Consider the following 16,199-nt stretch of genomic DNA (forward strand, 5'->3'; position numbering starts at 1 on the left):
GCTAATGTTCGAGCAACCGTTGCACATAGTTTTTACACACTCCACTCCTTTCTCGCTTCTAGCACTCTTCAGTTAAAAGCATTCAACTGGATTAAAACTTGAATATCTCGTGATTCGCTATGCGGATCACTTTTTGGTTTTCATAACAATTATTCTAATAAAATTTTCAATACAGCTAGCTGTCCTTACGCTTCTTCAGTTCTTGCTTTCATTGTTTTAATGTGTCCAGTTGCGGACAATGAGTACGATGACCATGGACAGTGGGCAAACGTACTACTTGCCAAGTCTCAAACCGTGGTCTACAAAACTCACTCACATTCAACAACGAGTTATTGTTACTACTTCTGTATCTACATGCACACTCTGCAAACCATTGTAAAGTGCATGACTGAGAATAGTCGCATTGTAACAGGTTTTACTAGAGTTTCCATTTATGTATGGATCGTAGGATGTATGATTGCTTAAATGCCTATGTGCGTTCTGAAATTAATCTTGTCATCTCGATACCTATGGAAGCAATGCGCGGGGGGTTGTAATATATTCCTAGATTCATCAATTAAAGTTGGTGCTAGAACTTTTCTAAGTGCGTTTTCACGGGGTCGTTTACGTCTATCTTCAGGCGTCCGGCAGTCCAGTTCTTTCAGCATTTTTGTGACACTCTCTCACGGATTGAACAAACCTGTGGCCATTCTTGCTGCCCTTTTTTTTATTAATTCACTATTCCCTGTTACTGTTATTTGCTGTGGGTGTCACACACTTGATCATTACTCCATGACGGATCGCACGATTGCTTTGTATGTAGTTTCCGTCTGCAGCTCGTGGTCGTGTGGTAGCGTTCTCGCTTCCCGCGCCCGGGTTCCCGGGTTCGATTCCCGGCGGGGTCAGGGATTTTCTCTGCCTCGTGATGACTGGGTGTTGTGTGATGTCCTTAGGTTAGTTAGGTTTAAGTAGTTCTAAGTTCTAGGGGACTGATGACCGTAGATGTTAAGTCCCATAGTGCTCAGAGCCACTTGAACCATTTCGTATGTAGTTTCCTTTGTAGACTGATTGCTTTTCCGTAGTCTTCTACTAATGAATCACAGTCTGTCACCTGCTTTACCTACACAACCAGGTATATGTATAACTTAACCGCTTCCATCTGTGACTCACTAACCTTATAGTCATAGGTTACTACGTTTTTTTCGTTTTGTGATGTACATAATTTTACATTTTTGAACATTTAAAGCTAGTTGCCAATCATTGGACTACTGTGAAATTTTATCAAGATCTGATTGAAAATTTGCACACCTTCTTTCAGACAGTACTTTATTATAAACGAAAAGTCTGAGGTTACTATTAATATTGTCTGCAATGTCATTAACATACAAGAGCCAGTCAAATGAAGGAGAAACGGGTGGTTCAAATGGCTCTAAGCACTATGGGACTTAACATCTGAGGTCATCAGTCCCCTAGACTTAGAACTACGTGAGCCTAACTAACCTAAGGATATCACACACATCCATGCCCGAACCAGGATTCGAACCTGCGACCGTAGCAGTAGCGCGGTTCCGGACTGAAGCGCCTAGAACCGCTCGGCCACAGCGGCCGGCCGAGACTGGTGGGAGAAGTAAGAAAGCTGTTTATTATTTTAAAAGTAATATCCATAACTGTATCGCACTGTGAGACAAGATGATCAGTGTCTTCATGGAAAAATGTTTGTGGTTGCCTACGGAACTATGGTTGTACCCACGCATACACCTCTTCGCCAGAAGCAAATCGTCGAACTTGAATTTATTTCTTCAAGGCTCCAAAAATGTGTAAGTCGCATTGGGAGAGGTCGGAACTGTATGGAGAATGTGCAAGGACTTGCCAGCAAAACTGTCTAGTTTTCGTTAGACTGACCCATACACAACGTGAACAGTAAGGTCCCAATACGTCTCCGTGGTCACACACGAAGTTCGTTTTAGATGTGTTGGTGACTCTCCATCCAAGATAACTTGCTTCCTGCCAAAAAAATCTTCAAACCAATCTCAAATTTCGCTTGATACCCCATACGATCGTATTTCTGACAATAAGTGTTGAAGTAGTACTGAGTCAAATACTTTTTGGGAATTGAGGAATATTGTATCTGTTTCACTGCCTAGATTCATAGCTTTCAGAATGTCGAGTGAAAAAAGTACGAGTTGAGTTTAGCCGCCCGTTGTGGCCGAGCGGTTCTAGGCGCTTCAGTCCGGAATCGTGTTGCTGATACGGTCGCAGGTTCGAATCCTGCCTCGGGCATGGGTGTGTGTGCTGCCCTTAGGATAGTTAGGTTTAAGTAGTTCTAAGAGTAGGGGACTGATGACCTCAGATGTTAAGTTCCATGGTGCTCAGAGCCATTTGAACCAGTTCGACTTTGCCCGCATCTCGTGGTCGTGCGGTAGCGTTCTCGCTTCCCACGCCCGGGTTCCCGGGTTCGATTCCCGGCGGGGTCAGGGATTTTCTTTGCCTCGTGATGGCTGGGTGTTGTGTGCTGTCCTTAGGTTAGTTAGGTTTAAGTAGTTCTAAGTTCTAGGGGACTTATGACCACAGCAGTTGAGTCCCATAGTGCTCAGAGCCATTTGAACCAACCAGTTCGACTTGGGTTTTACATCCTCTATGTTTTCGGAATCGATGCTGGTTGGCGTGGAGGAAGTCATTATGTTCAAAATACCTCATTACATTTGAGCTCAGAATATGTTCGCTATGGTATTGTAGTATCTGAAACGTCGGGGACCGTGTGCTGAACCGAATATGCTGCGTGACCAGATACTTTCGATTTTTGCCGATTTCTGCCGACTGAGGACTGGAATGCAACACGACTTTGAGAAGGTGGTTAAAGAAAATAACATTGCGTGCTCGTCCAGACAGTCATTTTGCTGCTACCAAGTTTCGATTGGTACATTCTGGTGTGCAAGAGAATTTAAGAATATGCCTTCTCTGGCTGATTAATAGTATTGAGGGAGTTGTTTGTCGTTGTGCCTGTAGATAGCTGTATTGTGTTCATCGAAGTTGAACCTTCGCGTAAACAAGCGTAAGTGCTCTACCACTGGCGATCGATTACCCTGTTCCAGCATGGGGTGCCGTAAGGCCATTAGAAGTAGGTTTTACTTACGTATTAGGTATTTTATTGTTATTCGAGAGCGGAAGAAACTCTGACACGCGCTAAAGCATCGAATATCTTAAGTTTCTTTTTAGGAGTGGTGCCTCACAGCTCTTAAATTTCATATTTCCGCCTAGAGCTGCTGTTAAAATACTCTGTTTACACACCCAGTTTCAGTCGTCTGACCATCATCAGGTTTATAAAAGAATTCACAGCATTGTGTTAGGAGATATATAAAATAATTATGACCAGGTAATAAAACCATGATGTATGCATTGTTATCGTATCACCACATAAACTACATCGTTAGGTTATGAAAGCTGTGATAGGTAGTGTACTTATTCATGTTAAAATTGTAATCGGCGACAAAATTGTGAACAGATTCATTGATGAATCTGCTCAAAGCGTTAAGCCGACTTCAGTTTTAACATGAATGAGCATACTACCTATCACAGTTTTTACAGATTGACAATTTAATTTATATTACGATGTAACAATCGTTTTATCACCTGCCGATAACGATTTTATTTGTCGCATAACATAACGCTTTGAGTACTTTTATGAACCTGATTGTTGTCAGACCACTGAAACTCGTTGTGTAAATAAAACATTTTACCAGCAGCACAAGGCGGTAATATGTCATTTTTCAAATTTAAGTTTCTATGCTAATCACTATATATAACATTTGTGTAATGCTTCGCTTAAAGTCAAAAATGCAAAGTGTAATAAAAATGCAATTAGCAGATGAAATATTTTTGTCATACGTCGCAATATAACCAGTTTATACTGATTGCCATAAACAGTTAGGTACAGATTTTGTTTTACTTTCAGTTTTTTTTAGAAAGTTTATCAATTTGTAATTCGTTCACATTAATGATACGTTAATGTTCTGTCTGCATTATTTTGCATCAACTTAATTCATGTAAGTAATATTTTCCAATAATGTTTAATGTTTATTAAAACTAAAGCTAAACTTTGTCAGATCAGGTCCTGAAGACCCAACGGTGGCGGTCGGCCCCCGTGTCATCCTTAGCGCATATGCGTCACTGCATGCGGATATGGAGGTGCATGTGGTCAGCGCACTGCTTTCCCGGCCGCTGTCAGTTTACGAGACCGGAGCCCATACTTCTCAGTCAAGTACACTACTGGCCGTTAAAATTGCTACACCACGAAGATGATGTACTACAGACGCGAAATTTAACCGACAGGAAGAAGATGCAGTGATATGCAAATGATTGGCTTTTCAGAGCATTCACACAAGGTTGGCACCGGTGGTGACACCTACAACGTGCTGACATGAGGAAAGTTTCCAACCGATTTCTCATACACAAACAGCAGTTGACCGGCGTTGCCTGGCGAAACGTTGTTGTGATGCCTCGTGTAAGGAAGAGAAATGCGTACCATCACGTTTCCCACTTTGATAAAGGTCGGATTGTAGCCTATCGCGATTGCGGTTTATCGTATCGCGACATTGCTGCTCGCGTTGGTCGAGATCCAATGACTGTTAGCAGAATATGGAATCGGTGGGTTCCGGAGGGTAATACAGAACGCCGTGCTGGATCCCAATGGCCTCGTATCACTATCAGTCGAGATGACAGACATCTTATCCGCATGGCTGTAACGGATCGTGCAGCCACGTCTCGATCCCTGAATCCACAGATGGGTACGTTTGCAAGACAACAACCATCTGCAAGAACAGTTCGACGACGTTTGCAGCAGCATGGACTATCAGCTCGGAGACCATGGCTGCGGTTACCGTTGACGCTGCATCACAGACAGGAGCGCCTGCGACGGTGTACTCAACGACGAACCTGGGTGCACGAATGGCAAAACGTCATTTTTTCGGATGAATCCAGGTTCGGTTTAAGCATCGTGATGGTCACATCCGGGTTTGACGACATCGCGGTGAACGCACATTGGAAGCGTGTATTCGTCATCGCCATACTGGCGTATCACTCGGCGTGATGGTATGGGGTGCCATTTGTTACACGTCTCGGTCACCTCTTGTTCGCATTCACTGCACTTTCAACAATGGACGTTACATTTCAGATGTGTTACGACCCGTGCCTCTACCCCTCATTCGATCCCTGAGAAATCCTGCATTTCAGCAGGACAATGCACGACCGCATGTTTCAGGTCCTGTACAGGCCTTTCTGGATACAGAAAATGTTCGACTGCTGCCCTTGCCAGCACATTCTCCAGATCTCTCACTTATTGAAAACGTCTGGTCAATGGTGGCGGAGCAACTGGCTCATCACAATACACCAGTCACTACTCATGATGAACTGTGGTATCGTGTTGAAGCTGCATGGGCAGCTGTACCTGTATACGCCATCCAAGCTCTGTTTGACTCAATGCTCAGGCGTATCAAGGCCTTTACTGCGGCCAGAGGTGGTTGTTCTGGGTACTGATTTCTCAGGATCTATGCACCCAAACTGCGTGAAAATGTAATCACATGTCAGTTCTAATATAATATATTTGTCCAATGAATACCCGTTTATCATCTGCATTTCTTCTTGGTGTAGCAATTTTAATGGCCAGTAGTGTAGCTCCTCAGTTTGTCTCACAAGGGCTGAGCTGACCCCGCTTGCCAACAGTGCTCGGCAGACCTGGATGGTCATCCACCTTAGTGCTAGCCAAGCCAAACAGCACTTAACTTTGGTGATCAGACGCAAACTGATGTTACCAATGTGGCAAGGTAGGCCATTGCGAAAATTACTTACAAACTTATTAAATCGGCAAAGTCTTCGTAGAAAAAGCTACAGAAAGGCAATTTTATCGAAGAGGGGAGAGGCAGCTTTGATGCTTGTGCTGTGGCGCAGGCTCACCTCGGTACTGTTCTGCCTCTTTCCCAGTCTTTGCAGATGGAGAAGGAAGTCCTGGATGCTCTGGAGACGGTTGTCTCCTGGGTGTAGTCATCCATTTAGAGAAACACGGAAAACCTAATTCTGGGCATCCAGAAGGGGAGCTGAACCACTTCTCCCGAAAGCAAGAGTAGTTACATTCACTGCGGCAACTCTCTCTGTATAGTCCTCCCAGCGTTGTGAGTTCATTTCCACAAGGATTTCGGTTAAACAGGTGAAAAGCGCACAGCTCTGCTGCCGTTAGTTAGGCAGTCTACTAATGCGATTACTATTTCGCCTGTATCCTCGTGGTTTGTTCTCTCTGGAAGTTCGCCACGAACATGAATATTTGATACGCTCGTTCGTTGGGCGGACGTTACAGCTTATTAAATCCCCACGCCGTACTCGGCAAGGGCAGAATCTTTCATCTAGGCTTGCCCCTGTTTTCGAGTAGACGCATAAACTCACCTGTTATATCAGTTTTCATGAATTTTAGCCACTTTGCACATTTAACGACATATACACTATTCACAATTTCCATTATCATAATGTTTGTAATCTTGTGAATAAATTTCTAGTATAAGTCCTTTTATCCTGTACAGAAAACATGAGTCATAGAGAAAGCAGTTTAAACCAACTATAGTATCAGAATACTTTTTTTTTAGTCTTACCATTGTCCTGGATACCCAGAGTTACGTTTATGTGGCTTTTCTAAATGGATGGTCGTACCCTGCTGACAGATATGTCATGAACCTCCAGGGTCCGTCCTACACCTGCATAGGCTGGGGAAAACTTGTCATAGCACAAGGTAACCCAAGGGAATGAATTAGCAGATGATTCTGAATCACATGGGTAAATGTCCTGTTCTCGTATTTGAAGCAGCTTCGGTGTTAGCTACAGAGTAATGTGTCAGTGGGAAGAAGAGTGAATGAAAGTGACCGACAATACGTTGGAGGTGTAAAAATTAACTGTTTGGTTGTGGCGTACCTCCTTGTAGCTACATAGGCGACATGTGCTACTTTTTACCAGCCTTCGAACTGGCGGAAGCCTATGCCGCATGGCTTTTTACAGCGGCGGCAGAACCTTCCAATTTGTGATACACGTGGTGCACAGATTGTAAATGAATGTATTTTATTTGCAGACAAGAAGACAGTAGTTGGTTTACCTTCTGATCGCTTTTCTACTTTAGCAGACAATTAGGCAATGAGACACAACTTTTAAAATTTTGTGGGATGTTCCTAAACTATTAGGGAGATGGTTGTAATGTATCCTGAAGGTGTTTGTCCCAATCTGTGGATTCAGGGATCGAGACGTTAGTAGGAGTCTAATTGTGTTTAGTTCATTTCTTTCCTATACATAAGGAGAATATTTCCGCTAACTGCATTGAATGTATGATATGGTACACTCTAGTGAAGAGAAAACTTCAAATGTAACACAGAAACTGATGTCTAAGTGACTTGAAAAATTTTAGGACAGAATATGTGCATTCAATAAACAAAGTCAGCTACACTATGTACAATTATTTGGAACTGTTGTGAAGGGACCTAGAGTGAGACACGATTTCTGCATCTACATTTACATCTATCTCCATACTCCGCAAGAAACCTGACGGTGTGTGGCGGAGGGTACCTTGAGTACCTCTATCGGTTCTCCCTTCTATTCCAGTCTCGTATTGTTCGTGGAAAGAAAGATTGTCGGTATGCCTCTGTGTGGGCTCTTATCTCTCTTGATTTTATCCCCATGGTCTCTTCGCGAGATATACGTAGGAGGGAGCAATATACTGCTAGACTCCTCGCTGAAGGTATGTTCTCGAAACTTCAACAAAAGCCCGTACCGAACTACAGAGCGTCTCTCTTGCACACTCTTCCACTGGAGTTTATCTATCATCTCCGTAACGCTTTCGCGATTACTAAATGATCCTATAACGAAGCGCGCTGCTCTCCGTTTGATCTTCCCTATCTCTTCTACCAACCCTATCAGGTACGGGTCCCACACCGGTGAGCAGTACTCAAGCAGTGGGCGAACAAGTGTACTGTAAACTACTTCCTTTGTTTTCGGACTGCATTTCCTTAGGATTCTTCCAATGAACCTCAGTCTAGCATCTACTTTACCGCCGATTAATTTTATATGGTCATTCCATTTTAAATCACTCCTAATGCCTATTCCAAGATAATTTATGGAATTAACTGCTTCCAGTTGCTCACCTGCTATATTGTAGCTAAATGATAAAGGATCTATCTTTCTGTGTATTCGCAGCACATTACACTTATCTACATTGAGATTCAGTTGCCATTCCCTGCACCATGCGTCAATTCGTTGCAGATCCTCCTGCATGTCAGTACAATTTTCCATTGTTACAACCTCTCGATACATCCAAAAAAAGCCTCAGAGAACTTCCGATGTTATCCACAAGGTCATTTATATATATTGTGAATAGCAACGGTCCTACGACACCCCCTTGCGGCACACCTGAAATCACTCTTACTTCGGAAGTCTTCTCTCCATGGAGAATGACATGCTGCGTTCTGTTATCTAGGAACTCTTCAATCCAATCACACAATTGGTCTGATAGTCCATATGCTTTTACTTTGTTCATTAAATGACTGTGGGGAACTGTATCAAACGCCTTGCGGAAGTCAAGAAACACGGCATCTACCTGTGAACCCGTGTCTATGGCCCTCCGAGTCTCGTGGACGAATAGAGCGAGCTGGGTTTCACACGATCGTCTTTTTCGAAACCCATGCTGATTCCTACAGAGTAGATTTCTAGTCTCCAGAAAAGTCATTATACTCGAACATAATACGTGTCCAAAATTCTACAACTGATTGACGTTAGTAATATAGGTCTACAGTTCTGCAGATCTGTTCGACGCCCCTTCTTGAAAACGGGGATGACCTGAGCCCTTCTCCAATCTTTTGGAGCGCTACGCTCTTCTAGAGACCTACGGTACACAGCTGCAAGAAGGGGGGCAAGTTCCTTCGCGTATTCTGTGTAAAATCCATCTGGTATCCTATCATATCCAGCGGCCTTACCTCTTTTGAGCTATTTTAATTGTTTTTCTATCCCTCTGCCATCTATTTCGATATCTACCATTTTGTCATCTGTGCGACAATCTAGAGAAGGAACTACAGTGCAGTCTTCTTCTACGAAACAGCTTTGGAAAAAGACATTTAGTATTTCGGCCTTTAGTCTGTCACCCTCTGTTTCAGTACCATTTTGGTCACAGAGTTTCTGGAAATTTTGTTTGATCCACCTACCGCTTTGACATAAGACCAAAATTTCTTAGGATTTTCTGCCAAGTCAGCACATAGAACTTTACTTTCGAATTCGTTGAACGCCTCTCGTATAGCCCTCCTCACACTACATTTCGCTTCGTGTAATTTTTGTTTGACTGTAAGGCTTTGGCTATGTTTATGTTTGCTGTGAAGTTCCCTTTGCTTCCGTAGCAATTTTCTGACTCGGTTGTTGTATTTCGGTGGCACTATTCCATCTCTTACGATCTTGCTTGGCACATACTCATCTAATGGATATTGTACGATGGTTTTGAACTTTGTCCACTGATCCTCAACACTATCTGTACTTGAGATAAAACTTTTGTGTTGAGTGATGCATGAAAAATTTCGATATGACTTCACTTACCTTATGATGATTAGATTTCCGTGCTTCAAACAGTACAAACGGACGATCTCTGATGCTGGTCTGTCTGTCTATCTGTCTATCAGCTGGTTATACGTATCAGGTTCAAAATTATGTTACATAGTAAGGTCTATGGTCCCTTTGAGGTGTAAAAATTTTAAGCTTCTAAGTCATTTCAATCAAAAAAGTACGGCAATTTGTGTCACATACTTCCATACTCGAAAACCCACTCATCAATACTTACAGAGTGCTTCCCGTTGACCTACAATCATGAAATTTGGCAAGGAACAAGATTTTACAGCACAGGAAAAGAAAAAAATCAAAATCTCTTAATTTGTAATTATATCCCGCGAAAAATATTTTTGTCGTTTTTTGTCCGTCTGTCTGTCTGTCCGTCTTTTAAGACGCCATTCTTTCTGGAATAGTTTAGCATATGAAGATCAAATCCATGTCACATACAAAATTCTATGGTCCCTTGTTAGGTAACAAAAATTAAGTTTCTGAGTCATTGCAATCAAAAGATTGTCATTTATGTTGCAAACTCACCTATCAAAACCTATAGAATACGTCCCGTTGGCCTATAACCATGGAATTCGGTAAGAAGTAAGATTTTACACTCCAAGTAAAGCAAAAAATCTGGAACTTCTTAAACTGTAATTGTTGTTGTTGTTGTGGTCTTCAGTCCTGAGACTGGTTTGATGCAGCTCTCCATGCTACTCTATCCTGTGCAAGCTTCTTCATCTCCCAGTATCTACTGCAACCTACATCCTTCTGAATCTGCTTAGTGTATTCATCTCTTGGTCTCCCCCTACGATTTTTACCCTCCACGCTGCCCTCCAATACTAAATTGGTGATCCCTTGATGCCTCAGAACATGTCCTACCAACCGATCCCTTCTTCTGGTCAAGTTGTGCCACAAACTTCTCTTCTCCCCAATCCTATTCAATACTTCCTCATTAGTTATGTGGTCGACCCATCTAATCTTCAGCATTCTTCTGTAGCACCACATTTCAAAAGCTTCTATTCTCTTCTTGTCCAAACTATTTACCGTCCATGTTTCACTTCCATACATGGCTACACTTCATACAAATACTTTCAGAAATGACTTCCTGACACTTAAAACTATACTCGATGTTAACAAATTTCTCTTCTTCAGAAACGCCTTCCTTGCCATTGCCAGTCTACATTTTATATCCTCTCTACTTCGACAATCATCAGTTATTTTGCTCCCCAAATAGCAAAACTCCCTTACTACTTTAAGTGTCTCATTTCCTAATCTAATACCCTCAACATCACCCGACTTAATTCGACTACATTCCATTATCCTTGTTTTGCTTTTGTTGATCTTCATCTTATATCCTCCTTTCAAGACACTATCCATTCCGTTCAACTGCTTTTCCAAGTCCTTTGCTGTCTCTGACAGAATTACAATGTCATCGGCGAACCTCAAAGTTTTTATTTCTTCTCCATGGATTTTAATACCTACTCCGAACTTTTCTTTTGTTTCCTTTACTGCTTGCTCAATATACAGATTGAATAACATCGGGGAGAGGCTACAACCCTGTCTCACTCCCTTCCCAACCACTGCTTCCCTTTCATGTCCCTCGACTCTTATAACTGCCATCTGGTTTCTGTACAAATTGTAAATAGCCTTTCGCTCCCTGTATTTTATCCCTGCCACTTTTAGAGTTTGAAAGAGAGTATTCCAGTCAACATTGTCAAAAGCTTTCTCTAAGTCTACAAATGCTAGAAACGTAGGTTTGCCTTTCCTTAATCTTTCTTCTAAGATAAGTCGTAAGGTCAGTATTGCCTCACGTGTTCCAGTATTTCTACGGAATCCAAACTGATCGTCCCCGAGGTCGGCTTCTATTAGTTTTTCCATTCGTCTGTAAAGAATTCGTGTTAGTATTTTGCAGCTGTGGCTTATTAAACTGATTGTTCGGTAATTTTCACATCTGTCAACACCCGCTTTCTTTGGGATTGGAATTATTATATTCTTCTTGAAGTCTGAGGGTATTTCGCCTGTTTCATACATCTTGCTCACCAGATGGTAGAGTTTTGTCAGGACTGGCTGTAATTATATCACAAAAAATATCTTCTGCCATTTGAACATACACTGACGAGCGGAAACATTATGGACAGCTGCTTAACAGTTTGTTTGTCCGTCTTTGGAAACAAATATATCATTGATGATAATTAATTAAAACCCTCAGCTGCCGATAGGTGTTGTTAATATACCGCGATGGGGACAGCTGAAGATGTGTGCCCCGACCAGGACTCGAACCCGGGATCTCCTGTTTACATGGCAGACGCTCTATCCATCTGAGTCATCGAGGACACAGATGAATAGCGCGACTGCACGGACTTATCCCTTGCACACTTCCTGTGGGACCCACATTCCCAACTGCCCAACTGTCCACAATCTACAAACGTAATGTACCTAATAGATGTCCTCTGTGGCTCAGATGGATAGAGCGTCTGCCATGTAAGCAGGAGATCCCGGGTTCGAGTCCCAGTCGGAGCACACATTTTCAGCTGTCCCCATCGAGGTATATCAACAACACCTGTCGCCACCTGAGTGTTTCAATTAATTATCATTTATTCTAGAGAAGCTGCACGGACATCAATGGTATTTGTTCTTTCGAGAACAGTTACTATTTTCTTGCGTATCAGAGGTCCGAAAGTTCGTTGATAGGTTTGTGGAGATATGTAGCATTAAAAGTCTACGCACAGGTCACATAATTGGCGTAAATAAGGGTCTGCTGATTTGTGTCCGCAGTGATGGTGCCCGATATGGAACCAGATGGGTTCCATAGGATTTACATCAGGCGAATTTTCCGGCCGAGACATCACAGTGAGTTCACTATAATGCTCCTCAAACCACTGTAACACGGTTCTGGCTCAAAGACACGGACAATTATTTTACTGAAAGATGCCATAGCCGTCAAGCATGAAGGGATGCAGGTGGTTCGCAGCTGTCAGCGTGTCTTCGATTACTATCACAGGTCCCATGCAAACCCAGGAGAAACTCTCCCACAGCATAATACTGCTCCCAGCAGCCTGTGTTCGTAGCGCGCTGCACGAAGAGCCGAGACGCTTCCATTGATCGACGATTAAATCCCGATGGTCCCCCGCCCACTGCGGTCGTAACTGATGATGTCGTTTGGCTCAAATGGCTCTGAGCACTATGGGACTTAACATCTGAGGCCATGAGTCCCCTAGACGTATAACTCCTTAAACCTATCTAACCTAAGGACATCACACACATCCATACCTGAGGCAGGATTCGAACCTGCGACCGTAAAAGCAGCGCGGTTCCGGACTGAAGCGCCTAGAACCGCTCGGTCAGAACGGCCGGCTTGTCGTTGAGTGAACATGTGAACACGTAGGGTTGGTCTGCTGCGGAGTTCCCTGTTCAACAGTGTACGATGAACAGTGTGCTTCGAAACATTTGTGCGTGTAACATTATGCTCTTTCGACATAGGTGCCACAGATCACCATCTATCCTACTGTGCATAGTAGACAAGCCTCTGAACCCCACGTTCTGTGAAGAGTCGTGGAACTTCAACCACTTAGCACCTAGTGCTAGTTTCACTGTCCTTCTAATCTTTCCGTAAACGGCGAAGTTGGTCGAATGTTCACGTGCTACTGTCGTGAACACGACAGTAGCACGTGAACATTCAACCAACTTCGCCTTTTTCAAGATACCCGTTGACAGGCTTTGCGTTATAATAATCTGTCCTTTGACAAAGTCTCTTATCTCAATGGATTTCCCCATTTGCAGCCCATATCTTCGTTAGGACGATATCCCATCCGTCTCTACTGCGCCTACGTACTTTTCATTGTGTGTCACGTGCCCACAACGCTACCACGCGACATTCAGCTTCGCGGTGGGCGGTGGTAATAACGTTTTGGCTTACCAGTGAACATTGCATTGATCGTCTGTCAAAAGCTTAACAGACAAACAGTACTGCAAGCAAACATAAAATGTAAGTGGTAGTCATCTTTTAGCAAGTAAATAAAAATAAACATACATAAATTGAAGTCCACTGCGCGCTTCTTGTTGTATGTCCAATCTAGTCAGAAAACTACTGTAGAGATTTTGATACGGTCTTCAAATTGCCGGGATCAATATCTTGCCAATATTGATAGCGATAACAGATTGGAATTCTCGATTCCTGGGATGAATGAACTATTTATGTATACATAATTAAGTTTTGTAAGTGGGCTGCTCCCGTGTTGGCAGCGCTGTGTAGCGCTTTGCATTGGATCTCTGACTGCGCTTTCTTTGTAAGAGACTCTGTGGCTGGCTGGACTCGTTGTTGGAAGTTATTCGCCTGCAGTGATGGAAGTACTGTTGGGCAGTTGGAGGTGAACAGCCAGCAGTGATGGATGTTAGATGTGGGAAGTTAGCATTGATGGAGGGTAGAGGTCTGAAGTGTTAGCGTAGGCTAACGAACTGTACATATTCGACTTGGAGACTGAATATTATTCATAATTGTACTGGATATCAATGACGATTTGTATCTGTGTTTGAACAGGATGTCACATTATCATGGTAAAAAATACATTATTTGGTTTGCAACAAAATCTTTTCTTTGCTAACCACATACCTATTAGTAGTTAGTGGCTTTAGTAGTTAGAATCTTTTATTTAGCTGGCTTTATTGAGGCTCGTGGTATTGCAGTAGTTCGCGTAATGAAGATTTTTGTGAGGTAAGTGCTTAATGAAATGTATAGGTTATTGTTAAGATTTCTTTTTAGTCAGGGCCATTCTTTTGAATTAATTATGTGAAGTCATGTTGTATTTTTTTTTTTTTAAGCAATCAGAGTGTGTGGCGCTAGAATATTGTGGGTCAATGTTGACATGATAAGAAAAAGTAAAGAGAAAGTAGGCTCAGTACGTTCAGTTTTACTCAGTTATTTCAGAATCAAGTAACGTAGAAGTTTCATCTAATCAGTCATTCAGCAATTTAAGTGCACACACACATATTTAAATAAAGAAGTTTCAGTTTGTGCGGAACCTTCATTGCACGAATTTTTTTATAAGAACATATCATTTGCACGCTTAGGGTTTGTTTAGGAAAGCACTTGACTAATGCAAGGATCTGGTTTTACTATTCTGTCGTACGTACCTTACGTATTTGGATCGGCTGGACGTATTTGCATCACTGCGTAGAAGGATCGCGTTGAATATGATGTGATTATACAGTTTGACCTGCAAATGATAATTAAAAATAAACTAACTACTCTTCTGAAACTAGTTGTTATACAATTTTTGTGTCTATGTTGACTACGCGTCCCTTCCCCACAAATTTTTAAAGGTCAATATAACTTAAGAACATCGGCGTAAGAAGTTCGTTTATCGAGCTTAATAAAAGCGATATACAAGGAAAAAATCCTTTCAGAAAGAATCTTTTACTCTGCGAGAAGTGTGCTCTCTTTTCAAACTTTCTGGCACATTACGTCTGTCTGTCGGATCAGGACTCGAACCGAGGATCCTCGCCTTCCACGAGCAATTCTCCTACCAACTGAGCTATCCAGGCACGATCGCGACCTGTTCTCATAGCTATACTTCTGCAAGCTCATCTCTCCTGGAAATTTGTTGCTCGACATTTATTACCGGGAGCGTTTCTAAACTTCTATGGCCTCTAGCATGTATTGTGAGTTTCTTGTTACTAATGGGAGGCAGTTGCAGATTGCCATTACTGCAAGTGCAAGCAACAAAGCTGTGTACCCATCGGTCTACCATGATTTGCCGAGAAACTCGTTTCGTTATCTCGAACCGTTCACGAAGTAAAAGGCGTGGAATTTTTTGCAGATTTACTCTGTATATTCCCAAAATCACCTTAGGATGTATGCGGATGGTAAACATACCACTGTCTGAACCACTCCTTTCCTCGTCCATTCGGGAACAGTGCTTAGGGAAATAAGCTGATGGTATTGTTTCATATGAGTTCTTATTTGTCTGACCCCGTTGCGGTCATTTCGCGGCAGAATTGTGTGTCGCTTGACTTTTTTTAGAATGTATGGTCTCGGAATTTCAACAGTAAATCCTGTGCCGTGCACATCTCGCGTTTATCGCATTTATTGTCATCTTCTATTACGGTACTGCCGCCTCGTTTTCTTATTCCATTTACTGGCGTCACTAACTTCCTGCCTTACTTGCCCGTCAGTGGCAGCAGCAGCGCGTATCGATAAGTGCACTGTCGTAGCATCCCTGGAGCGACCGATAGTATTTCCGGATCGTCGTGTGTCTGGCAGTCAGTTCAGGACGGATCAGCAGTGCAGTCGGGACGCAGCAGCAGTGAAGTCGGGGATGGAGCGCTGGTGAGGCGCCGACAGCCAGTGCTCGCCGACCCCTGGCGACACACGCGAACTGTCCGACGGAGGGAGATGGGAGCGGGACGACCGTAGGTTGGTCGTTCGGTTGTTCGTCTCATCGGCCGACGTATACTCGGTCCTTTCACCGTTTCCGGGCCTGACCAGTTGGTCGGTTGGCGTGGAGCAGCGAGGAAATCTCCGCGGCGAGTTGTTCGGCCGAGGCCACTGGCGGCGTCCACGCGCGGTCGGAGTGTGCGGTGCTGTTCCCATTGCTACGAGGTCCGTGGCTCACCGATCC

At 43.1% G+C, this 16,199-nt stretch overlaps 2 protein-coding genes across 2 annotated transcripts in view; one reads left to right on the forward strand and one right to left on the reverse strand.

The window, feature by feature from the left end:
• LOC126175789 (calcium uptake protein 3, mitochondrial-like) overlaps positions 1-14,782 on the reverse strand; it is a 392,821-nt gene extending 378,039 nt beyond the window's left edge. The window contains exon 1 of the mRNA XM_049922769.1: positions 14,713-14,782. The gene's annotated coding sequence lies outside the window, so the exon portion shown is untranslated. The remainder of the gene's footprint in view (positions 1-14,712) is intronic.
• LOC126176555 (GTP-binding protein Rhes) overlaps positions 1-16,199 on the forward strand; it is a 706,272-nt gene that overhangs the window by 237,575 nt on the left and 452,498 nt on the right. The gene's annotated exons all lie outside the window — the stretch shown is intronic.

The sequence above is a fragment of the Schistocerca cancellata genome, chromosome 3, assembly GCF_023864275.1.
Source record: "Schistocerca cancellata isolate TAMUIC-IGC-003103 chromosome 3, iqSchCanc2.1, whole genome shotgun sequence".
Taxonomy (NCBI): domain Eukaryota; kingdom Metazoa; phylum Arthropoda; class Insecta; order Orthoptera; family Acrididae; genus Schistocerca; species Schistocerca cancellata.